This window comes from Lagenorhynchus albirostris, chromosome 6, assembly GCF_949774975.1.
Source record: "Lagenorhynchus albirostris chromosome 6, mLagAlb1.1, whole genome shotgun sequence".
In the NCBI taxonomy this organism is placed as follows: Eukaryota; Metazoa; Chordata; class Mammalia; order Artiodactyla; family Delphinidae; genus Lagenorhynchus; species Lagenorhynchus albirostris.
Window position 1 is genome coordinate 80,470,470 of NC_083100.1, and position 26,665 is coordinate 80,497,134.

General features: G+C 37.7%; 1 long non-coding RNA gene across 1 annotated transcript; it reads left to right on the top strand.

Annotated features, from left to right (window-relative positions):
- The first annotated feature begins 796 nt into the window (after positions 1 to 796).
- Positions 797 to 25,138, top strand: LOC132521835 (uncharacterized). The gene is made up of 3 exons (XR_009540969.1): positions 797 to 3,296; positions 24,297 to 24,558; positions 24,891 to 25,138. It is a non-coding gene; the product is annotated as an uncharacterized LOC132521835 (long non-coding RNA).
- Positions 25,139 to 26,665: the final 1,527 nt, after the last annotated feature.

Consider the following 26,665-nt stretch of genomic DNA (forward strand, 5'->3'; position numbering starts at 1 on the left):
AAAAAGATGAAGTCTTGACTTCCAAAACATTTTTTTTTTTTTTTGGTGGTACGCGGGGCTCTCACTGTTGTGGCCTCTCCCGTTGCGGAGCACAGGCTCCGGACGCGCAGGCTCAGCGGCCATGGCTCACGGGCCCAGCCGCTCCACGGCATGTGGGATCTTTCCGGACTGGGGCACGAACCCGTGTCCCCTGCATCGGCAGGCGGACTCTCAACCACTGTGCCACCAGGGAAGCCCCCAAAACATTTTGAAAAAAATTGTTTTGGAGTATATATGCTCGATAAATTTTCATCTATGTAAGGAGCACCCAGATCAAGACAGAACATTACTGGTACCTCAGAGGCTCATCCGACTCCCTTTCAGGCACTTCCTCCCCTTACTTGCCCCTCCCACAAACAACCACTATCCTGAATTCCTACAGTATAAGTTGATTTTGTGTGTTTTGATGCTTTACATATATGAAATCATATATACTAGGTTCACTCTGGCTTCTTTCACTCAGCAATGTGAGATTAACCCTTACTGTGCATAATTATAGATCACCTGTTTGCATAGCATTTGCCTTCTCAGTGAATTGGGACAATTTTGCCCCTCAGAGGAAATGTAGCAATGTGGAGATATTTTTTGATTGTTACAATTTGGGGTGGGAGAGTGCTATAGGCATCTAGTAGTTACAGGCCAGAGATGCTACTAAACATCCTACAATGCAAAGGACAGTTCCCACAAAAAAAGAATTATGTGGTCCACTTGTTTCTTGTATGCATATTGCTTATTCAGGCCTTTCCTACTTTGCACCATTCTTTGAGCCATGTTCCTTGAAATTTCACCATTTGCTTTAACAATTCTGAAGTGCCATCTACTGGTTGAAAAGGATACTTCGTCCTTATAGGTGGCTATGGTTACATACTATATTATGTGAGGGGTAGGCTACACAATGTTGGGACTCCTTTTATCATCTCGCTTTCTAACAGGATTTGCAGAAACAAAAAGTGCCAGTTAAATTTTTTTTTCCTTGAAAAGTAGGAATGGCCAGATTTAGGTTTGGGATATATAATCCAAGGGATGCTTACTAATAGTAGTAGAAAATAGTTAACTATTATGTACTGCAGTAAGAAAACATTGCAGTTATCAGTTTCATCATATTCATTTGATTAGGACCCCATTAAGAAAGAATTGGTAAAATTATCTTAAACATAAATTTGCTACCTTTTAAAGTAAGCCTGAGCCATTGAAATTAATTTTAGACCTATCATTGAAAAACACCTTTTTGTTGTAAAATTTGTATTTTGACAAGAACTTAGGAATTATTGTATAGAAGATAAATGCTAGAAGGGGTCTTTCAGATCATCTGACCCACCTCCCTCTTTTTACAATAGACAAAATGGGAAACAAGAACATACATCAGGTCACACAGCTAGTATTAAGACCCAGTGCATAGTCATTATCAACAAGTTTATAAAGTGCTTAAAAATATCAGAGTTGCAGAATTTAAGTTTCAGATTAATAGTGCTGCCACATTTCATAAATAAACTTCTGAGTTCATTCCACTGAACTCTACATGCTCTGAATTTCTTTGAAATTTTACTGAAACGTATCTAAAAATTCAGTTATAGATCCTACACTTCACACAGTAATTCTCTGACTTCAAGATTAAAACTAATTTCTTCAACTTCCCTGGTGGCGCAGTGGTTAAGAATTTGCCTGCCAGCGCAGGGGACACGGGTTCAATCCCTGGTCCAGGAAGGTCCCATGTGCCACGGATCAACTAAGCCTGTGAGCCACAGCTACTGAGCCCGTGCACCGCAACTGCTGAGCCCACGCACCGCAACTATTAAAGCGGCGCGCCTAGAGCCCCTGCTGCACAACAAGAAGACACCGCAGTGAGAAACCTGCGCACCATGATGAAGAGTAGCCCCCGCTCACTGAAACTAGAGAAAGCCCGTGCACAGCAACAAAGACCCAACACAGCCATAAAGAAGGAAAGAAAAGAGGGAAGAAAGGAAGAAATTGCCCTCATTATAAATAAGTAAATAAAACTCATTTCTTTCTTGGGCTTCTGTCACTTGTAACATGAGTATAATCCTTACATTTGAACAAAATTCTGCTTTTAGTTCCAACTCTATTTCTTCTTCTTATGATTGGTTCTCTTGTTGCTCCAAAGCAGAATTTATCTACCTCAGTGCTGTTGACATTTTGAACTAGATAATTCTTTTTTCTCGAGGATGTCATGTACATTATAGGATGTTGAGCAGCATCCTTGGCCTCCATCCTCCAGATGCAGCAACCCCTGGTCATGACAAAAAAATATCTCCAAAAATTGCCAAATTTCCCCTGGGAAGCCAAATGTTTATCTGAAAAAATTTAACCAAGTGTCCTGTATGTTATCTGACAGTATCATATCACCAGTTGAAAACCACTGATTGAATATACCTTCTAACTCAGCAGTCCTCAACTTCAGCTGTACATTTGAATCAAGTGGGAGTGCATTGAAACACATTGATAATTTGGCCTCCACTCTCACAGATTGTTTTATTAGTGTGAAGAGCCTTGGGCATCATTATTTTTTAAAAGTTTCCCAGATGATTCAGATGTACAGTCAGGATTAAAACCATTAGTTGGTTTTGAAACTCAGAGGTTAAAGAGGCATCTAAAGAAATAAGGGCAGGATATGATAACTGATTTAATGCACTAAGGAGATACAGGAAACAAAAATGAAATCTCTAATGTTCTGCATTAAGAGTGACCTAATCAGGCTCAAATAAATTCAAGGGTTCTTTCTCTATGAAGCCTTTCCTAACTACTCCATCCCTCACTGATCTTTCTTTTCCTTTCATTTGTATAGCACTTGGTTTACACCACACCATTTTGCACTTACTACTTGTACATAATTCTTTTGTATTTTTTATTGTCTTTTTTCCTCCTGTACCTGGAAAGTAGGCATCCAGTTCCCTAATAAGCATTGCAGTACACTCAGTAATAATCTTTATTCTCATCTCTTTACTACCCAGGATGTTTTCAACTGTTTCATAAGTTTTCTTTGCCCTCCCTTCTTTGTGTCAACAGGATGTATGTAAGCTATAACTTCATTATCCAGAAGATTCAAATTCAGGCTTTGAGCATTTGCCTCCCAGTCATATTATTGGAAGTTATAATCACTTAAAACCATCTTGCTACTATAAAGCTATCGTCATTAAGACAAAGTGATATTGACACAAGGATAGACAAACTGACCAATGAAGAGAAAAAGAAGTCCAAGAAACAGACCTGCACGAGTGGTCACTTGATTTATGACAAAGGTAACACTGCAGTGCAGTAAGAAAAGTGATCTTTTCAATTAATATTGCTGGGTCAATTGGATAGCCACATAGGAAAAGAATGTATTTTTGCTTTTATGTTACACCATACACAAAAATTACTTCCAAATGTGTTGCAAATCTGCAAGATTAAATGAAACTTTTAGGGGGAAAAAATATGTCACCTTGGAGTAGGCAAGGATTTTTTTAAAACAGGACACAACACTAACCATACAAGGGGAGAAAATTGATTATAGAATATTAGAATTAAGAACTTTTTAATTCATCAAAAGACATTATGAAGGAGAAGGCAACCAATAGAATTGAAGAGATATATATATCCAACAATCCAGATTTATATCCAACAAAGGACTTGTTTCCAAAATATATATAAAGAACTCCTGAAATCAGTCAGCAATAAACCAACAGAAAAATAAAAGACTTAAATGTTCACAAAAAAAGCTATCCGAATGATGAATAAACATGAAAAGGTGCTCTGCTTCATTAATCATCAGAAATGCAAATTAAACCCACAATACCACACCACTACATGTCCCCAGAATGGCTAAAATGAAAAGGAAGATACCAAGTGGTAGAGATGTAGAGCAACTACAACTATTATTGATGGAAAATGTAATAGTATGAACACTTGAAAAAACTGTTTGGTAGTTCTAAAGCTTAACATACCCTACACCTAGGACCTAGCAATTCCACTCTGAGATATAGATCCAACAGAAATGCACACGTCTGTTCCCCCAAAGTCATGCACTCACTAAAGTCTATACCAGCACTATACATAGGATACTGCTCAAATGCCCAACAGCACTGGAATGGATATATTAATTGTGGCATATTCACATAGTGAAATGCTATACAATAATGAAAATGAATGTTTTATGACTACTTGCAACAAAGTGATGACACTAATAATGTGTGAAAGAAGCCAGACGCCAAAGAGTATATACTGTATAATCCCAGTAATATGAAGTACAAAAGCAAAACTGCTGCTAGAAGTCAGGGTGAGGGGAAGGGTAGTGACAGGAAGGAAGAAACAGGGGACTTCTGTTGTGGGGGTTGGTAATATTCTTTGTGTTTTTAATTTGGGTGCTGACTGCATGGGTAATTTAATTGTACAAACTTGAGTTGTACAGTTACGTGCACTTTTTTGTATGCGTACTATACTTAAATAAAAAGTTTTTAAAAATACAACCAAATCCACTCATAAAGTACTGGTAAAACCTATTCAAAGTGGTACCATAAAAAGACCCTGAAAATTGAATCCACTTTTAAAGAAAGGAATTAAAATTTATAGTTAACCCTGAGAAATGTTGAAACAAAATTATGGGGTTTCTTTTTAAATATTTAGGTATAATTTCAACTGTACATTAATTTCTAGATTAAACAAAGAATCACATTTTCAACCATTTAACCTTTCTTATACTATTGTATTAGACACTTTATATTTTTTATAACATGATCAATTTTGCAAAGAGCTTAGAGAGTTTTCCAAGAACATCTTAATCCTTGGATAGTTAATCATTCTCTTTTAGGAGTTCCTAACACTGAGTCATCCTTGTAGATTTTCTCTAATTATTAATTGATCTAACAGTTGTTTCATCATATTTGATTATTTCATGAAATGTTTAATTTCTGTCATATTTACAATTTTACTATAGTATATTTACATGAAATGCCATAGTCATTAAATTTGCTTCCTTAAAAGTAAAACAGACTAAACAGATAAAGTTGCAATGCTATATTCTGCTTTGATTTTATTGTCCTATGTAAAAATAGAGGCTCTAATCGCTAATTCTGTTTTGTGTAAGATTATATTTAAGTTACAACTTCTAACACATTCTAGTCTAAAGGAGCAATATTCCTATATTTAAAATGAACAGCAATTTAATGTTACAAAAATAGGTATTAAGCTTTTTAAACACTGTTTTGTACTCATAGTCTAGGCCATTCTGCTGTAAATTGAATTTTCAATAGTTTCTGAATAGTAAAATGCCATCCTTGTCACAAACTTCATGAAAAAGTGCCCGCCAAAGGTCCAGTTTTGTTACTGGAAGAATGCTTCCGCACAGTGCGTTGCACACAGATGTTCTGTAATAGATGTTGTAAAATAGATGCTGACTAATTTAATGAAGGCTCAGAACAGTAATGCAGATTTGATGGGGTCAAACTGGAACTTTGTGTCCATTTTCATTGAAAAACCTTGTATCGAGAGATCCTCCAATTAGTTTCAGATTAACTCAATCTGTTTTACAATTTCCGTGCAATTGGAAGTGTATTTAATGAATATACTGCCCACCTCCCCAATATTGCATGGTACATATTTATACTAAAAAGTTACTTGCTTTTTTTCTGAAATTCACATTTATCTGAGTATCCTCTAGTTTTACTCTATGTGAATGACAACATTGCTGTCAAACAATAGTTACTTTTAATGGTGAGATAGTAGAGGGACTTTAATAGAATTACAAACTAAATTTTTTAAACATACAAATACCTACTAAAGTTGAAAAGGGTACAAGCTTTGAGCACCCTGAAAAATTAGCACTTTCAGGGTTAAACCTCCATGACTGGTCATCATTTTTTAATTTCAGTTTTTTACCTTAGAACGTTAACAGTACTCTTCATTGATTGCTACTTATTTCTCTTATTCATTTTAAAACTGTGACTAAAATAGATCCTTAACATTCAAATCAACAATATTTTCTGGAAGAATTTTATTCTCCACAGTCCTGTTGGGTAACAGAAGGATTGAGATCCATTTGTAATTTGCTTACAGAGCATGAGACTTCATTTACATTTAAAGTTATTTTAAATAATATGAATTCCATCTCTAATGTCGCACAATCTTAACTGTAAATTACTGGATTTGGAAAACTTCAAACTGAGTTAAATCACCAGTAGGGTCAAAAGGAAGACTTAGTTCTGACACTGAGTAAACAAGCTGGGAAAGAGAAGGGGAAACTATGTTTATTGCGTGTAAGTAAGTTATAGTAATAAGATTTGTCTTGTATTAAGCTGTGTGCATTAAAATACCTTTGCAGAGTCAAGCGGTCACTCATGGGAAATAAATTAACTTTCCTGGGACACTGGGGTATGAATTAGTGACCTGGAAGAGGCAGTTAATCTCAAATGGATGAGCGCTTGGCTTTTAGATTGCTATTTATAGTTCCCTTAGAATCAAATGTAGATCAACACACAGTGTACTTTTATGCAAATAAGCCCAAAGCTCTACATTGATTCAAGACAATTATGTCTCCAGGTGGCAAAAATCATTTTAGCATACTGGGAAAAACCTAAGAGTTGGTCAAGGAATCTACTATGGAGATAGAACTAATATTATAATTGATACTATGGAAAGCTTTATGGATTTTGTTTTGGAAGTTTTGTTTATAACAGTTAATACAAGTTCCTCCAAGCAAATTAGACTGGCAATAAAGTAAAAAAGATGCAATATACTATTAGAACTCCTGGCCTGCTTCTCAAATTACTCCTATTTTTATTTGTTTTGTTTTTCTGTTTTTTGGGTTTTTTTGGTTTTTTTAAATAGATATTTATTGGAGTATAATTGCCTCACAATGCTGTTAGTTTCTGTTGCACAACAAAGTGAATCAGCCATATGCATACACATGTCCGCATATCCCCTCCTTCTTGAGCCTCCCTCCCATCCTCCCTATCCCACCCCTCTAGGTCATCGCAAACCACCAAGCCGATCTCCCTGTGCTATGCTGCTGCTTCCAATCAGCCAACTATTTTACATTCTATAGTATATATATATGTCAATGCTATTCTCACTTCACCCCAGCTTCCCCCTCCCACCCCATGTCCTCAAGTCCATTCTCTATGTCTACTTCTTTATTCCTGCCCGGCAACTAGGTTCATCAGTACCTTTTTTAATTATTATTTTAGAATTCATATATATATGTTAGCATATGGTGTTTGTTTTTCTCTTTCTGACTTACCTCACTTTATATGACAGACTCTAGGTCCATCCTCCTCACTACAAATAACTCAATTTCATTTCTTTTTATGGCTGAGTAATATTCCATTGTATATATGTGCCACACCTTCTTTATCTATTCATCTGTCAATGGACGTTTAGGTTGGTTCCATGTCCTGGCTATTGTAAATAATGCTGCAGTGAACATTGTGGTACATGTCTCTCTTTGAGTTATGGTTTTCTCAGGATATATGCTCAGTAGTGGGATTGCTGGGTCATATGGTAGTTCTATTTTTAGTATTTTAAGGAACCTCCATACTGTTTTCCATGCTGGTTGTATCAACTTAACATTCCTACCAACAATGCAGGAGGGTTCCCTTTTCACCACACCTTTTCCAGCATTTACTGTTTCTAGATTTTTTGATAATCACCATTCTGACCGTCGTGAGGCGATACCTCATTGTAGTTTTGATTTGCATTTCTCTAATGATTAGTGATGTTGAGCATCTTTTCATGTGCCTCTTGGACATCTGTATGTCTTCGTTGGTGAAATATCTATTTAGGTCTTCCACCCATTTTTTAACTTGATTGTTTTTTTGGTACTGAGCTCCATGAGCTGTTTGTGTATTTTGGAGATTAATTCTTTGTTGTTTCATTTGCAAATATTTTCTCCCATTCTGAGGGTTATCTTTTTGTCTTGGTATCTTTTTGTCTCGTTTATGGTTTCCTTTGCTGTGCAAAAGCTTTTAAGTTTAATTAAGTCCCATTAGTTTATTTTTGTTTTGGTTTCCGTTACTCTAGGAGGTGGGTCAAAAAAGATCTTGCTGTGGTTTATGTCAAAGAGTGTTTTTCCTATGTTTCCCTCTAAGGGTTTTATAGTGTCTGGTCTTACATTTAAGTCTTTAATCCATCTGGAGTTTACTTTTGTGTATGGTGTCAGGTAGTGTTGTAATTTCATTCTTTTACACGTAGCTGTCCAGTTTTCCCAGCACCACTTATTGAAGAGGCTGTCTTTTCTCCATTGTATTTTCTTGCCTCCTTTGTCATAAATTAGGTGCCCATGTGTGTGGAGGTTTATCTCTGGGCATTCTATTCTGTACCATTGATCTGTATTCCTGTTTTTGTGCCAGTACAATACTGTCTTGATTACTGTAGCTTTGTGGTATAGTTTGAAGTCAAGGAGCCTGTTTCCTCTAACTCCGTTTTTCTTTCTCAAGATGGCTTTGGCTATTCAGGGCCTTTTATGTTTCCATATGAATTGTAAAATTTTTTGTTCTAATTCTGTGAAGAATGCCATTGGTAGATTCCCTCTATGCCCATTTTCTGGAGAGTTTTTATCATAAATTTTATTCCTTAATTTGTTGATGTGGTGTATCACATTGATTGATTTGCGTATATTGAAGAATCCTTGCATTCCTGGGATAAATCCCACTTGATCATGGTGCATGATCCTTTTAATGTGCTGTTGGATTCTGTTTGCTAGTATTTTGTTCAGGATTTTTGCATCTATGTTCATCAGTGATATTGGTTTATAATTTTCTTTTTTTGTGATATCTTTTTCTGGTTTTGGTATCAGGGTAACAGTGGCTTCATAGAATGAATTTCGTAGTGTTTCTCCCTCTGCAATTTTTTGGAAGAGTTTGAGAAGAATCAGTGTTAGCTCTTCTCTAAATGTTTGATAGAATTCGCCTGTGAAGCCATCTGGTCCTGGACTTTTGTTAGAAGATTTTTAATCACAGTTTCATTTTCAGTGCTTGTGATTGATCTGTTTATATTTTCTAATTCTTCCTGGTTCAGTCCTGGAAAATTGTACCTTTCTTAGAATTTGTCCATTTCTTCATGGTTGTCCATTTTATTGGCATATAGTTGTTTGTAGTAGTCGCTTATAATCCTTTGTATTTCTGCAGTGTCAGTTGTGATTTCTCCTTTTTCATTTCTAATTTTATTGATTTGAGTCTTCTCCCTTTTTTTCTTGATGAGTCTGGCTAAGGGTTTATCAATTTTGTTTATCTTCTCAAAGAACCAGATTTTAGTTTTATTGATCTTTGCTATTGTTTTTATCACTTCTATTTCATTTATTTCTGCTCTGATCTTTATGATTTCTTTCCTTCTACTGACTTTGGGTTTTCTTTATTCTTCTTTCTCTTATTGTTTTAAGTATAGGGTTAGATTATTTATTTGAGATTTTTCTTGTTTCTTGAGATGAGACTGAATTGCTTAAACTTCCCTCTTAGAACTGCTTTGGCTACATCCCGTAGGTTTTGGGTCGTCGTGTTTTCATTGTCATTTGTTTCTATGTATTTTTTATTTCTTCTTTGATTTCTTCAGTGATCTCTTGGTTATTTATTAGCGCACTGTTCAGCCTCCAAGTGTTTGTGTTTTTTACAGTTTTTTTCCTGTAATTGATTTCCAATTTCATAGCGTGTGGTCAGAAAAGAAGCTTCATAGGATTTCAATCTTCTTAAATTTTCTGAGGCTTAATTTGTGACCCAAGGTGTGATCTATACTGGAGAATGTTCCGTGTGCACTTGAGGAGAAATTGCATTCTGCCTCTTTTGGGTGGAATGTTCTATAAATATCAATTAAATCTATCTGGTCTTTTGTGTCATTTAAAGCTTGTGTTTCCTTATTTATTTTCTGTTTGGATGATCTGTCGATTGGTGTAAGTGGGGTTATAAAGTCCCCTACTATTATTGTGTTACTGTCGATTTCTCCTTTCATGGTCATTAGCATTTGCCTTATGTATTGAGGTGCTCCAATGTTGGGTGCATAAACAATTATAATTGTTATGTCTTCCTCTTGGATTGATCCTTTGATCATTATGTAGTGTCCCTCCTTATCTCTTGTACCCGTCTTTAATTTAAAGTCGATTTTATCTGATACGAGTATTGCTACTCCAGCTTTCTTTTGATTTCCATTTGCCTGGAATATCTTTTTCCATCGCTTCACTCTCAGTCTGTATGTGTCCCTAGGTCTGAAGTGGGTCTCTTGTAGACAGCATATATATGGGTCTTGTTTTTGTATCCATTCAACTAGTCTGTGTCTTTTGGTTGGAGCATTTAATCCATTCACATTTAAGGTAATTATCGATTTGTATGTTCCTATTACCATTTTCTTAATTGTTTTGGGTTTGTTTTTGTGTGTCTTTTCCTTCTCTAGTGTTTCCTGCCTAGAGAAGTTTCCTTAGCATTTGTTGTAAAGCTAGTTTGGTGGTGCTGAATTCTTTTAGCTTTTGCTTGTCTGAAAAGCTTTTGACTTCTGCATCGAATCTGAATGAGATCCTTGATGGGTAGAGTAATCTTAGTTATAGGTTTTTCTCTTTCATCACTTTAAGTATATCCTGCACTCCCTTCTGGCCTGCAGAGTTTCTGCTGAAAAATCAGCTGATAACCTTATAGGGATTCCTTTGTATGTTATTTTTGTTTTTCCCTTGCTGCTTTTAGTATTTTTTCTTTGAATTTTTTTTTTTTTTTTTTTTTTTGTGGTACGCAGGCCTGTCACTGTTGTGGCCTCTTCCGTTGCGGAGCACAGGCTCCGGACACGCAGGCTCAGCGGCCATGGCTTACGAGCCCAGCCGCTCTGCGGTATGTGGGATCTTCCCGGACCGGGGCACAAACCCGTGTCCCCTGCATCGGCAGGCGGACTCTCAACCACTGCACCACCAGGGTAGCCCCCTGAATTTAATTTTTGTTAGTTTGATTAATATGTGTCTTGGTGTGTTTTTCTTAGGTTTTATCCTGTATGGGACTCTCTGTACTTCCTGGACTTGGGTGACTATTTCCTTTCCCATGTTAGGGAAGTTTTTGACTATAATCTCTTCAAATATTTTCTCAGACCCTTTCTTTTTCTCTTCTTCTGGGACTCCTATAATTTGAATGTTGGTGCATTTAGTGTTGTCCCAGAGGTCTCTGAGATTGTCTTCAATTATTTTTATTCTTTTCTCTTTATTCTGCCTCTTGGCAGTATTTGCACCATTCTGTCTTCCAGTTCGCTTTTTCATTCTTCTGCTTCAGTTATTCTGTTATTGATTCCATCTAGTGTATTTTTCATTTCAATTATTGTGTTGTTCATCTCTGTTTGTTCTTTAGTTCTTCTAGATCTTTGTTAAACATTTCTTGTATTTTCTCAATCTGTGCCTCCATTCTGTTTCCGAGAGTCTCAATCATCTTTACTATCATTACACTGAATTCTTTTTCAGGTAGGTTGCCTATTTCCTCTTCATTTATTTGGTGTTGTAGGTTTTTACCTTGCCTCTTCATCTGTGAAATTTTTTTTTTAATTTTTTAAATTTTTTTTTAGTTTATTTATTTATTTATTTTTGGCTGCGTTGGGTCTTTGTTGCTGCGCGTGGCTTTCTCTAGTTGCGGTGAGCGGGGGCTGCTCTTCACTGCGGTGCGCAGGCTTCCCATTGCAGTGGCTTCTCTTGTTAGAGCACGGACTCTAGGCACGTGGGCTCAGTAGTTGTGGCTCATGGGCTCTAGAGCACAGGCTAAGTAGTTGTGGCACATGGGCTTAGTTGCTCCGCGGCATCATCCCAGACCAGAGATCGAACCCGTGTCCCCTTCACTGGCAGGCTGATTCTTAAGCACTGCGCTACCAGGGAGGTCCCAGTGAAATATTTTTTTTGCCATCTCTTTCTTCTTTTTTTTTTTTTTTTTATGAGTGGGATTGTGTTCCTGTCTTACTGGTTGTTTGGTCTGAGCCTTCTAACACTGGAGTTTGTAGGCTATTGTGTAGAGCTGGGACTTGGTGCTGAGATAAGGACCTCTGTGAGACCTCACTCTGATGAATATTCCTTGGAGTCTGAGGTTCTCTGTTAGTCCAGTTTGGACTCAGAGCTCCCACCACAGGAGCTTCAGCCCTACCCCCAGCTCATGAACCGAGATCCTGCAAGCCTTGTGGGGTGGCAAAAAAAAAAAAAAAAAAAGAGTGAACAATAACAATGTGAAAAATAAAATTAGACTAGGAAACTAACAGATATGTTAAAAAGAATATAAAAATAAAACTATAGATGAATCAACCACCAGAATGTACATCAGTACCACAATAGTAAAAAAGAGGATGAGGAAAAAGAAAAAAAAAGGGGGGCGGGGGGGTAAAAGGCCTTGGCTGTGGAGAGGGGGGCCTAAGCAAGGGTGAGGTTTGGGTGGTGGCCGGGACCTATGCTCAGGACCCACAAGGCTGGAAAAGGCCCTGGGCGCTTTGGAGGGATGAGGCTTAGGTTCAAGGAACAGAGGGGCCCAGGCGTGCCCCCACCCCTGGTCTCAGAGGGCAGAGGACCTCACCTGGGAGCCCAGCAGGCTTCCTGGGCTTGAGTGCATGGGGCAAATGCCCTCCTCTCCTCTCCTACTCCTCCAGTCTGGGAGGGCCCCTCTCACCTGTCTCTCCTGATCTCCCCAGCCTCCCTCCTACGCCCCCAGGGACCCACACGGTCCGGAGGGGGCTTTGGAGCAGGGGATCCGCCTGGGAGCTCAGCAGTCTCTCCGGGGCCTGAGTGGGAGGAGCAAATGCCCTCTGCTCCTCTCCTCCTCCTCCTGGAGGGCCCTCCCACCTGCCTCTCCTGTTCTTGCCTCGGCCTCCTTCCTATGCCCCCAAGGACCCACGTGACCTGGAGGGGGCTTTGCGGGGGGTGGTACTGGCTTGGGAGCTCAGCAGGCTCCCCGGCCCTAGTGGGCCAGGCGATTGCCCTCTGCTCCTCTCCCGCTCTTCCCAGAGAGTCCCTCCCACCTGCCTCTCCTGATCTCCCCAGCCTCAGGGGCGCCAATACTGGCTGGCCTCCACTTCTCCTCCCTCCTCAGTCCCCCTGTATCCTACTGGTTCACTTTGGGGTTCCTCCCATCTCCTTGGGTGTCAGAGTCCCCCACCAGTGGCCGGCAGGTGCCCTAGTTGTGTGATTACTCCTATTTTTCAGTTTAAAATTAGATTTATTTTCAGTGGCAAGTTAAAGACTCCGTAGAAGCTTAATATAGCCACTTTTCTGACATTATCATTAATATTAAGGATAACTGAAAAGCACTGAGATCAATAAATTTCACAAGTTATATGTAAAAATCAATCTCATTACTTTACAGTCATTTCTGATGGTAGATCTCTATTGTTGGTACTGGATGGTTTGGTTCCAGCCAGCAGAAGGAGCGGTTGGATGTCCAGGATTGCCTTTAGCTGTTGGCCTTTCCACTGTGCCTCTCCATTTCATAGTGCAGAGTAAGCTAATGTTATAATAAGTGTCCTTTTATATACATACATACACACACACACATACCCTGTGAACACAACAACTTCTAAGAGCAAAATATATGTGAGGTACATTTATCTAATTGAAAATATTATGTTAAAATGTGTCCACAATGTGAATATCTCAAATGGATAGTAACCCCTAATTTTATCCCTGGGACTTCACCAAATTTATTCAACTCTCTGCTGATAGATGTTTAAAATGATAGGTTTGCAGTGATACATTTGGCCAATAGGTGTCACCATCTAATTACCTAGAATTCCTCAAATTTGGGATTTCTAGTTTTGTAGAATTTGGGGCTGCTGATATTGTAAAGAAGAATATTCTACCTTATCATTTCTGCCAGTTTGAAATTTAAACTATTCTGTTTAGAAAGAGAGGTTCCTGTACATTGCTAATCACTTCATCTGTTGGCCTTGGTGTTTTTTTTTTTTTCCTAATGCTATTACCCAGATGCCATTATTTGGTCTGTGAAACTAACCAAATAATGGATTATCTTTAAAATAGAAACAGAATCTCCAGTGCAGTAAGTCAAATTGTTTGATTGTTATAAACATGATTTTTTTTCATTTTTTAAATTGTGAGTTCTTATAAAAGTATCATTTTGTCACAGTGCAATCTAGTGGCTTGAATCAGAAAAGAAAGATGGGGAGAAGGACTCCTAGCTACTAATAGGAAAAGAAAGGTGCAGCATGAGACCTAGTGGGAGGTGGTCAATTTATCCTTACCATCAAGGCAACCAAGAAATCCTGCAGTAGTCAGGGGATTCTGGGTTTAGCCAAAAGATCTGATAGGGGCTCGGATTTCAAATTAATTTCCATTTGGTAAGCAATTATTTGATGCCTCCTGTCTCCAGTAATAGGGACCGTGTCTCTGAAATATTAGGAAAGCAAAGAGTTAACAAGGGTAAACTATTAGGTTTGGGAAGTATAGTAATGTGCTATGATTTTAGAGTCATTGAAAATATAAAATACTGTGAAAAATAAGTGTAAGAAAATGAACCTATTGAGGTTTTTTTATGTTACTATGCAGTCTTTGGAACAGGGCATTCAAAGTCTAAAATGTCTTTTGAATCATAAAAGAAAATGCAAAATTTATAATTATTTTAATATTAAGAATTTATATTGTAGTTCTTTGAAAGGTAAGGTATGTGGGAATAGACACATTCACTGAACTTTAAGGTCATGGTAAGTGAGTAATAGAACCTTACATAAATAATTTATAGCCATATAGGTAAGAAAAGAAAAAGGCATAGAAATATTGGTGTGTTTGGGGTATTTGAAACCATCTCTCCTGCCTTTTATTTTTAGATGAGAAAACTCAAGTCTTTAGAATCTTTGACCAAGGTCACCTTAGAATCCAGATTTCCTGGGTCTTTAGTCTTTGGAACTACTTCTCTAATTGGCAATTTCTGATAATTCGGCCAGGTAGTTCTCAAATTAATATTTTCTTTTCTATGAAAAAAATATTCAAGTACAGTATGGGCTTTTATAATATCAATTTGCATTACATGATCATCTATTTGTAATGCAGTCTTAATTAGGAACCTGCCCCATTCTCAAAGAGGAAACTGTTAAGGTCCTCCTGTTTTGTTTGAACAGTTCTGCTTCATTTGTCATGTCAGAGATGCTAGGCGTGGTAAAAAGTTTTGACTATCGATGGTGCTAGAATTAGTTGAGAAAGTCCAATACCTTTAATATAATAAAATACTGAATTTTCTCAGTAGTGTTTACGTTTTATAAACATACATCTATGGCTATAAGAAAGCACTTTCATCGTTGAAATTCCTTGCTCAACAATGTTATGAATCTGAAACTCCTGTTTTTTCCATTGACTTTTTCTTTCTTTCTTTCTTTTTGAGTATGCAAGATTTCTTAGGAGTGTAACTCCCATTATAGCAGAATGGACAAGGGAGGGGGTGAGGGCTGTTAATTTGATCTTGAACAGTGATTTCAAGCATTCAATTATGCACAATATCCATTTATTAAAATAGGTTACAGCAAGCCCTTTGCTGTTCATTTCAGTCATTGCTTGTATCATTATATAAATATGAAAATAACTGAATAGTTTTAAAATTTTATAGTCCATTGAATATTTCTCAAACCCCAAACTTCTCTTTGCTTTTTACTGCATCATCCCCCATATATGTACACTCTGAATTAGTAAAATTTGCCTTTTTATTCTGATGCCCTTTATGCCTGCTCCAAGTCATAGAGCTTATGGCATGTCTAGAGTCTTTGGAGAAGACAAAATTTGAGCTGACCCAAGAGTGCAGGTAGGATTTGAAGAGTGAGAAGAGGATATTCAGGCCCTAGGAATATCACTGAATGGACTGGTTTGCCTAGAGCTTTCTTGACATGCAAGGGAGAGAGATGAGGCTAGAAAAATAGGTTGGAACTGGATTGAAGGGATTTTCTGCCCCAGAATGAGGAATTTGCACTATATGCTATAGCATTAAACATTGAAAGTTTTTAAGTAAGAGAATAATTCTGTTAAATCAATGTATAAAAAGATAGATCTTCTGGTAGTATAGGGCATAAATTGTAGGAGAGAAGTAACTGGCAGCAAGAAGACTACTACTGTGATGGAGAAGACCTAAATTAAGATGGTGGCTGTTGAAATGGGATAAATATTCCAAAAGAAGAACCAAAAGGAGTTGGTGGCTAACTGCTCCCTTGGCCTTGCTTCCACATCCTTCCCACATCTAGCGATCCAAACAAAAGACTAGTTTTCAACCTGTATGATGAAGAATAAGAATAGTAGTAACCACCAGCTTTTCCATGGTGCTTACTATGTGCCCAGAACTTGTCTAAGTGCTTCACATGTAACAATTCATTTAATCTTCATAACAACCCCATGAAATAAATATTATTATTTTCACTGCACAGATGGGAAGCTTGAAGCAAAGAGAGCTTGGATGATGTATTCAGTCACACAAATAATGAGTGACAGCCAGGACAGGAACACAAGCAACTGGGCCCCAGAGTCTAATACCTGTCCTGATGATTTCATTCATAAGTACTAGTTTGTGGGTTATAGCTGGCCATGTTAAATCTAGACACATTGAAGGTGAAATAATGGTGAATATCCAAATGGGAATACCTAGCAGGTACTTGGAGGTGGGAATCTAGAATTCAGAGAATAGTCAGTATTGAATGCTATGTGTACTCTACTCAACTAACTTGAATATTCAAAACATTCCATTACTGAATTTGAGATTAGAATTTAACCTGCTGACTTTCCAGGGGAGGGGATGCAGCTGGAAGTGGGATCAAGACAAAGATTTTCAGCCTCATTGGAAATAATGCTGACAGACTTCCTCACCAGAGCTCTAAGGAGTGATGTTCTGCTTATCTTTTATTCTCTCATGTTTTCTAACAATTTGATATTTGATCATGTATTACATTCATTTCTATTTGTTTCTAGGAAATCAAGTGGCTTATAATATTTTCATGCTCATTTTAAAAGTTCCAACCTGTTTTGGGCTTCTGAAATTCTCAGCGTTACAACATGCCATGAAATATCATTGAGTTCAGATATCTAGACACTCATTAGAAAATCAAAGAGCTTTATAGCATTGTGGCTATTAAATGACAGGCTTTGGAAGACACCTGAGTTTGGATCTTAGTTCTGCCACTTACAAGTTTTCCAACCTTGGACAAGTTACTTTCTGTCTCTGATAACACCCATCCAATGGGAAGATGGCCTGGTTTAGGGGAAATGACATATGCAAGTTGTTTGTTAACAGTTCCTATGGAAGAGGTCAGTAACTTTTAGCTGCTATTATTATCTGATCTCTGTGTACAAATTTTGTAAACATCTAAACAATAAAAATTACCCCAAAAATGAATTTCCCTAAACGTATAAAACCACTTCAAAAGGAGGTGTGCTTAACACTCTAGTACTTAATCTAACCACAACTGGAGAAGGAAAAATAAAACCATCACAAACAATTCATAACATCCAAAGCAAATAAAAGGAATACTCCCACTAGCTGTTAATACATAGATAGTGTGTTAACTTAGGTAATCATGGAATCCACTGCTTTAGATTTAATCTGTTGTTACATGCCCAGAGACATCTGCCAGAAACTTTTTACTGGCATTTTAAATGGTTTTCCTTTAGTTGGGGGGGCAGTACCTCAAAACCCAACATGCAAACACTGGATCCAACAGAATTCCATCTCAAAATTTAGAAAGATACATGCATACATACACACATTGTGAGAAAAAAAATAGAGATGTTTAAAGTATCAATATTTATAGTAACAGATGCTGCATTTTTGCAGAGCCAAGTTTTAAAAAGTTCTACCCTGGCGCAAAAAGTTTCCTATGCAGAGATTTTGTTAAGTCACTGTAAAGGTCAAACTGTTTGGTCACATCTATTGTGATAATTCTATTCACAAATCAGTAAGGGATTAGAATTAACAATTTTTTTTTTGCACAGATATTAATCTGTTGAAATTTACATAAGTATCTTATTTAATATGCACAAAAACAGTATGGGATAAGTGATGGTATCTTCTATTCACAAGGAGGAAATTGAAACTCAGAAAAAAATAAATATTTAAGGTCACAAAGTTTTTAAGTAATGGAGTAGGAACCCAAACTCAAGTCTTTTTCATGTGAAAGTCCCAATTTTTTACACTGCATTATCTTGTGAAAATCATTGGTCAAGCTTCTCACTTTTGGAAATAGCTATTGAATAGTTTACTGAAAGCAAGCGCTCTTGATTATGAGGAAGTGATTTAAATACGATTTAAAGTGATTTTTAAAAGTGATTATTTTTAGGTACTTAGAAGTCATAAATGGGAAGACTTGATGGTACAAGATTATATGGCAGGAGGTTCAGAGTATGTTCTACTGCCTTTGGAAACTTAAAGTTCAAGAAGGCTTTGGTTTTAGAAAAAGAGCACTATTTTTAGGCTGACTAATAAAATTTAGCTGAAATTAAAATTCTCAATATTGCAATCCCCAGCATGACTCATGAATAAAGTGAAATATCTTTACTCATATATGTCATGTATTATTCAATATAAGCACCTGCTTGTACGGTTTAATGAAGATTTTGTAAATACCTTAACACGAATTTTGCTATTTATAAAATGATCATAGGAATGAATCAGAAAGAAACATCCTAAAAGTAATCTAACTGGTCTACATGGCTCTGGTTGCCCTCAATAAAAAGATTACAGACCTTTACATGTGTATGTCCACACATATGCAAACGTGCACAGCTTTGTTTTATTCCTTATATTATTACATTATATAATAATATTCTGATGCTTAAGATTACTATGAGATTTTTTTCTTAACATGTTATAATTCTGTCTATATTTTTTATCATATCTTAGGTAGTATTCAAACTAGAAATATAACACTTGGAAGCAGCAGCCCTGTTGTTTTAAATTAGATATTCATTGCTACACTGAGGATATATATTTCAGGGATTCTTACCCTTTTTTCATGCCATGGGTTCCTCTCCAGGATAATGTTTTTAAATACATATAATACATATATTGTTAAAAATCGATTGGGAGTTCCCTGGCAGTCCAGTGGTTAGGACTCGACGCTTTTACTGCCGTGGACCCGGGTTCAATCCTCGGTCAGGGAGCCAAGATCCCACAAGCTGCACAGAGCGGCCAAAAAATTAAAATCAATTATTTTGAAATACATTTATCAAAATACTTTTTAACTTGTGATAGAGTACATGTGCTTTTTATTAATGCTTTAAATTATAAGATCTAGCAGCAGGTCTAATAGATACTGTAATTTTGAATGAGTGATAACTATAAATAGTTTTATGAGATATCTGCAACAACTATAATGTGATAGGAAAAGATCTGTGTTTTCTCTTGGTGCCAAGTCAAGGGAGCTGCTGATAACAATTTGTTGCCTATATTCATAATGGAAAGAAATGCTAAATTTCAGTGAAAATAAAAATATATTTTTTTCAACCAAATTTATTCTACACATGCACCCCACATTAAGAAAGCTTGTAACTAATCTGGTTTCTAAAGGTTTGTATCAGCAATTATTATTTATTCTTATTTCATGCTTTGGGGCTTCTATAATAATCCTTGTAGTATTTAAAGTAGACTAAGCTGCTATAACAAATGGAGCTAATACACATTTTGGGGCATAACACAAAGGAAGTCTTATTTCTCAGTCATATAACACTACGGCAGGTGGCTCTCCTCCATAAGGTAATTCAGGGACACAGATTCCTTCCATCTGTGGCTGCGTTAGCTCCTAGGGCCTTGCCATTGCCTAAATCATGCTGATGGAAGGGGAAGAAATTGTGAAGGATGCCTGCCAGCTTCTTAAACAGCTTTGGCCCAGAGGTGGCACACATTGCCACCACCCACATTCCTTTGGCAAGAACTAGTCACATAGTCCCACCTGGGCACCATTTCCTAGTAACAGCACTATACAGTGGAATAGAAAACACAAAATTGGGTGGATGGTTAGCTGAATCTACCACAATCATGCTTTTTCTTAGAGCTTTTATGCGATATGTTTTGGGGACAGTTTTCTTATTAGTACATCATTCTTCACATTCCTGAGGTGAATCCTACTTGGTTTTGGTAGGTGGATGTGTTTCTAAATTGTTGAGCAGGGTGAGAGGAAAAGCAAACCAACCAACCAACCAACGAATAGCTCTTGCTTTGTGAAAGGAAGGACCTAAGCTGCAAACCTAGAAGTCATCTTTGAAGCGTCCTTCTCTTTTCCTCTTTCACTAGTAACTAGGGATCTACTAGTTAGTGCTTCCTATTTATTTTACATCCTAAATACCACTTAAATCACGACTGCCCCTGCCACTGCCTCACTTCAGAACCTTATCAATTCTCTGGACTACTGAAATAGCCTCCTGACTGAACATTCTCTCCCAAGACCATTTTCTTTCCCAATATTCTCAAACTTTTAAGACTTCACACCACTATGAGTGAAAAAATTGAGCACACACCTCAATACACGTACATTGATTTATTTATAAGGTGTCTACTTATTCTTTCCCCTTTATGGATGTCATAAAATGGCATGATGAGGAAAGATTACAACAAATATAAATAGAAGTTCTAAAATGATCTTCCCCATGCAATGGATTATTTGGTACACAGGAATAATCACGTATCAGTCTGGGTCTGTCAGGATAAGAGACGCTACAACAATTACAGGACTAGGGGTTTAACATGAGAATTTCGACTTACCTGAAGGAGGGAGAAGCTAGGAAGTGAAGGTCGGCCTGCAAGGGTGGGTAGTCCGGGGATTAGAGAAAGTCACCGCTTCAACTTGAAGCAGAAAAGCTGGAGTTTGCAGAAGTCTGAGAAGCAACAGTCCAACAAAAGTGGACTGGGAAATGGGAGCTCCTGCAAAGGTCCCAGGAAACTCTGTGGGACCACCCCCATGACCGCTGCAGCTGCCGAGTATAATGGCTTGTGCTTCACCTTTGCCCGTTAAATCTCCACAAGTTTCTCTCATCAGAAACTAATGCATAACTACTGAGAAGGCAGTTAAAGGGAAATCCATTTCACAGCCTTCGAAGAGACTAGGCGTTTGGTGCCAGTTGGCAACAACCAAGCCAACTTGGAGACTAATACTCTAGTCTGGATTCAGAATGATTTTTCTAAAATGCACCTGATTTTGTCTTACTCAAAATCCTCCTATAGCTTCCTTTTGCCTCCAGCTTGTAATCAGTTTAGCCTTGAAAACTTTTATTTGCATACTTACATAGGAGCATAAACAGATAAAATATAATTCTTCTATTAAGCCTTGGTTGAGCAGTGGGAGAGTGTTGGAGCTTCTTCTATCCCCTCGTAATCCTGCACAGAGCCTCCTTAGCAGAGGAACTTCAGAGTTCCATAGGCCCTGTGTAGAAACCACCACCTTAAATGGTGACATCCATTCCATCCTCCAGAAATATAATAAACTTGTATTGTTTTAAGCCACCAGGTTTGTGGTACTTTGTTACAACAACAATAGGGAAACAGCACACCTCCCAACAACAAAAAAAATGTTTAATAAAAGAAAAAACTTTAAACTTTTTCTGGTAAAGAAATATGTCAACAAAATAAATCAACACGGCATGTATGAACAAGCAGCAGTCAGTTAAGGGACTGTCTGAAATCCCCATTTATTAAAAAGAAAGAAAAATAATTCAGACACTTGTATACTTTATGAAGCACTCACTTTCATCTTTCAGGTCTCAGAAGATATATTTGTTTGAGCATAATAAATTGTTACAGCATACAACTGTATTAGAGCATTACAAACATGTATTTTTTGTTGTCTAGCAGTATTAAAAATGATTCCTACTAATAACCCATCCTGGCTGTAGAGACAAGTGACTTCAGGAACTCTGAAGATAATGAAATTAAAGGGACCCTTTACAAGCATCTAGTCCACTCCCTTCATTTTAGAGATAGTTCACTGAGTCCCAGAAGTCAAGTGACACGTCCCGAGTTACACAGTTTTTAGCAAAATGGGAAGTAAAATACAACTCCCACCCAGTATTCCAGGCTGATGGCACTGGCAGATGGAGCCAGGGAGAGACAGGGAGGACACGGGACCCTGGAGAGGATCGGGTCCAGCCTAGGGATCCTACCCAAGCATAGGACTATGGATTTAATCTAAGTTCAAGAGGAAGCCAATGTATATTCTTAAATGCTTAAATTTAACATAAATGTAATAATATGAATATATAAATTCAGTCTTGTAGAGACACAAGAGTGAAAGTAAAGAGACCAGTTGCAGGGTCGTTGCAGGAATTGAGGGAAGAGATGACGGCAACTTGGACAAGGGTGATAGCCAAGGTGCTAAAGAAAGATGGAGGAATTCAGGCTCTTCTTTGGAGTCATAATCAGTAGAACTTGCTGATAGGTTGATGTGTAGCTAAAGAAAGGAGAGGAATCAAAGGCTATTCCAGATTTTGGTTTAATGGTACCATGAGCTGAAATGGGAGGAAGGCAGGATAGGATTTTCCATGAGATGGTTACAAATAAAGTGCTATAAGGGTGTAGTGAGATTATTTCTTACTGGACTAAGAGATGAAAGAGGTATAACAGATGAAGTATTATTTGACATGAGTCTTTCAGAAGAGAGAGATGATGCTCCAGACAGAAGAAACTATGCCCTCCAAGACAAAGCAGTGGGGAAATTCAAAGCATGTCCACAGACTGGAGAATAGTAATTTGGTTTTGACTGAGTGATTGATTCAGCCATTCAACAATTATTTATTGAAAACAGTATAGGCCAAGTAGCATGTTACCAGCTGAAGATTCAAGGATGTTTGAAATATAGTCCTTTTCCCTCATGAGGTTTACTGCCTGATAGGTGGTGTTGAATAAATTCAATGAACACATGGGGAAGAGATACGAAAACAAATATTTATACATAATACTTTTTTTATTCATTCAATACACATTTCTTGAGTATCTACTATGTGCATTGTTCTAGCACTTGCACAGTGTTCTGGGACTTTTTAAAAATTAATTTTTAGAAGAGTATAGTTGCTTTACAATGTTGTGTTAGTTTCTTGCCATACAGCAAAGTGAATCAGTCATACATATACGTATATCCACTCTTTTTTAGATTTCCTTCCCATTTAGGTCACCACAGAGCACTGAGTAGTGTTCCCTGTGCTAGACAGTAAGTTCTCATTAGTTATCTATTTTATACATAGTAGTGTATCTACGTCAGTCCCAATCTCCCAGTTCATCCCACCCCTTCTTCTCCCCTTGGCTGTTCTGGGACTTATATCCAAGTACAAATGGATGTGCTTATAGAAGTCCTAGGAAAGGATTTGTAGAGTCCATATGGTTTTAATTGGGGTGGGGGGGTCGGGATTGTTCAGGAAAGACTTTACAAATAAGTCAACTTTACAGTAGAGTAGTTGGAATTCAGACCAAAATATTAGGCAAGGACCACACTATGGAGGGCATTAGGAAGTCGCTGAGGGATTTTTGACCACTGAAGTGATAGAATTGGACTTTATTTTGGCTATTAATCTTATTAATTTGATGCAGGAAGAACTATAATAAGGAGCAACGGGGAAGGGAGAGGTTTTGAAAGACCCAGCGATTCCACTCTTAGGAAAATAATCAAAAGAATTGGAAAAGCATGTCCACACAAAAATCTGTACAGGAGTGTTTACAGCAGCATCATTCATTACAGCCTAAAGTGGAAACAATTCAAATATCCATCACCTGATGAATGGATAAAGAAATATGGTATATCTATATAATGGAATATTAATCAGCTGTAAAAAAAGAATGAAGCATTAATCCATGCTACGACATGAATGAACCTTGAAAACATATGCTAAATGAAAGAAGCCAGGCCAAAAAGCTACATATTGTATGATTCTATTCATTTGAAGTGTCTAGAATAGATAATTCCATAGAGACAGAAAGTCAGTTAATGGTTTCCAGGGCCTGGAGGAGGGAAGGGTGAGGAGAGTCTATTAATCGGTTTAGAGTTTCTTTTGGGGGTGATGAAATTGTTGCAAAATTAGATAGAAGTGAAGATTGCACAACTCTGTGAATATACTAAAAACCACTTAATTACATGCTTTAAAAGGGTAGCTTTTATGGTGTGTGAATTATATCTCGCTAAAGATGTTATTTTAAAAATTGAGTGACTTTAAGACAGGTAATATACCATTACCAGGATATAGAGGACATGAAAGGGAGCAGATCTGGGGAGAAGACGAGTTTGGGACATAGTGAAGTTAAAACATTTAGGTGTAAATATCCATTATTGTAAATGCTCATTCACAGCTTTAAAAGAGGTGTATTTGGGTATTCTCTACACAGAAATGACTACTAAAACCCTGGGAGTGGTTGAATGCTCTGAGTGAAAAAGTGAAGAAAAGTGATCACGTCCAAGATAAAATCTTGATAAATGCTATGGGAAAGCAGCAAGGGAGAGAACAGAATTCCAGAAAGAAAAACTATTTGGAAAAAGGCCTGAAGAAAGAAGGAGCCTGAAACAATGTGAAGAGCTGAAATAGAAGGCCAGTGTGGCACAGCCCAGAGGTAAACGACAGGAAAGACGAGACTGGGGGTGTCATCAGAGGTGAGTTTGTATAAATCTCATGGGCGGGGTTGAGGATGCTTGATCCTTAAGCTAAAGAACAAAATGAAGGTCTTAAACAGGAAAAGTCATGATTAGATTTGCATTTTTAAAAGATCACTCCAGCTGTAGTGTGAGGAATGGTTTGGAGAGGGTTCAATCAAAATAATCCTGGTGGGAGATGAAAACTTGGACTACGATGGCGATTGTGTAGGTGGAGAGACTTGAGAGAGGTTTCAGAGATGAAATGACAAGTGGGTGATGATTGAATGTCTCTGGTGAGGGAGAGACAGGTGTCCAGGAATATGACTTATTTTCTGGCTTACTTTCGTTAGATGGTGGTGCCTTTGAATGGGATAGAAGAGAAATCCACTGTGAGGGGAGAAGTGGTGTTCATCAAAATCCAAGCAGAGCTATTGAGAAGAAAGTTGTATGCATAAGACTGCTGCCCAATAGATAGCTCTGAGCTGAAGATGATAACCTGGGAGTCGTTATCATGTAAACGGTCATTGAACGCAGGGTGTGAATGAGGTTGATAAGGGAGAGAGAATAGAGTAAGAAGCTAACAGAACCAGTCTGAGACAACAGAACCAGTCTGAGACTACAGACCGAAGACCACGATCAACGTTTCATGCTCAGATTGAGCAGACTGAGCCCCTGTAAGAGAAGGAGAGAAGGTCTGGTGAGAAAAACAGAAGGAACACCAGGATAATCCTCTATCATGAAAACCAAGGAAGCAGAATGTTTCAAAGAGAAAGGGGGTAATCAGCAAGGATGGATGGTGTAGATGCTGCTAAGAGATCAGTAAGGATAAAGACTGGAAAATGTCGGTTGTAAAAATTTGATATAATTCCACATGACAATGTACCATAAATAGATGACATTACAAAACCCAAATCTGGACACAACCTTTGAGGGAGGAGGTGTGACCAATGCTGACTATTGTTGAACATGGCTTGTGAATGTTCAGAGGAGTTCCTGATGCTGATTAGGGAACTGAGACTTGGTGACCTTCTAAGTAGCTTCAGTAACAAGACATGACTCAGCCACCTGGAGAGTATTTGAGAGGTGTAGTTTCAAACCCATAGTCCCCTGGGTCCTCCCTCACCAGAACCTCCATCCAAAGAAGGCCAGGAATGTGGAAACAAGTGGGGGAATTCCCCATCATTTCTGGTAGTGCCTGAAATCAGAGGGAAAACATCCACATCTGACTCACCAAATCTTTCAGTAACACAAAAACATATGTATTTCTTAAAAAATAAGTGTATCTTTCCCTCTTTCATACATCCCACTCCCATCTCCAGCAGCCTAAAAGCTCATGCTCTAACTCCTGTTGGCTGAAGATGTAACTGGTCAGTTTCGGGGCGGGGCCGGGTGAGTGGTTATCCAATGAGCTGTGCAACAACACTGGCAATGTAAATCACAGCATTGTCCAACAGTTTTCGTAAAATTTTCATAATCTAATAATGACTTCAGTGTTGATGGTTGTCAGTGAGGTAGGATGGCTATTTTCTGTTATTTAAGGTAATTCAATCCAAGCAGAACATAAACATTATAAAAATTTATACTTTCAACGAGATCTATTTTACACGCGTTTGAAAGCTAGCTGTATTTAATCACTTTTTATTACATAAGCTAATGATGTGGATAATGTTGTTGACTTTTTATTCATCTCTTAATGGGTGGTTTCAGAGCTAAACCACATAAGTGCCCTCCTACAGTGCTGCTGAATGATACGATCAAAACCGTATAGGAAGATGACACAAATCATTCATCAGGAACCACAACCCTAAGTTACATAGAAGATAAAATAGAACTGAAAGCTGTTTATAGGATCTCTTGCAATTGCTCAAGAAATAGTATATTTCTGCTTGACTGCATACAGCTTAAAAATATACTGTGGGTAACATCTAAGCTGCCTCACTAAACTCCTATTTCCAAGCATAATTAACAAAGTTTGACTTTTAGGCTGTGTGTGCTTTTCAAATTAATTGCAGTCAGACCTTAATTTTTCAGAGGTTACAGCTTGGTTGTCATGTTTTTGGATTGTATAGGCCCTCTGCTTCTCTTCCTCTTTTACTCCTCCCTCTGCCTTTTGTTGTTGTTTTGC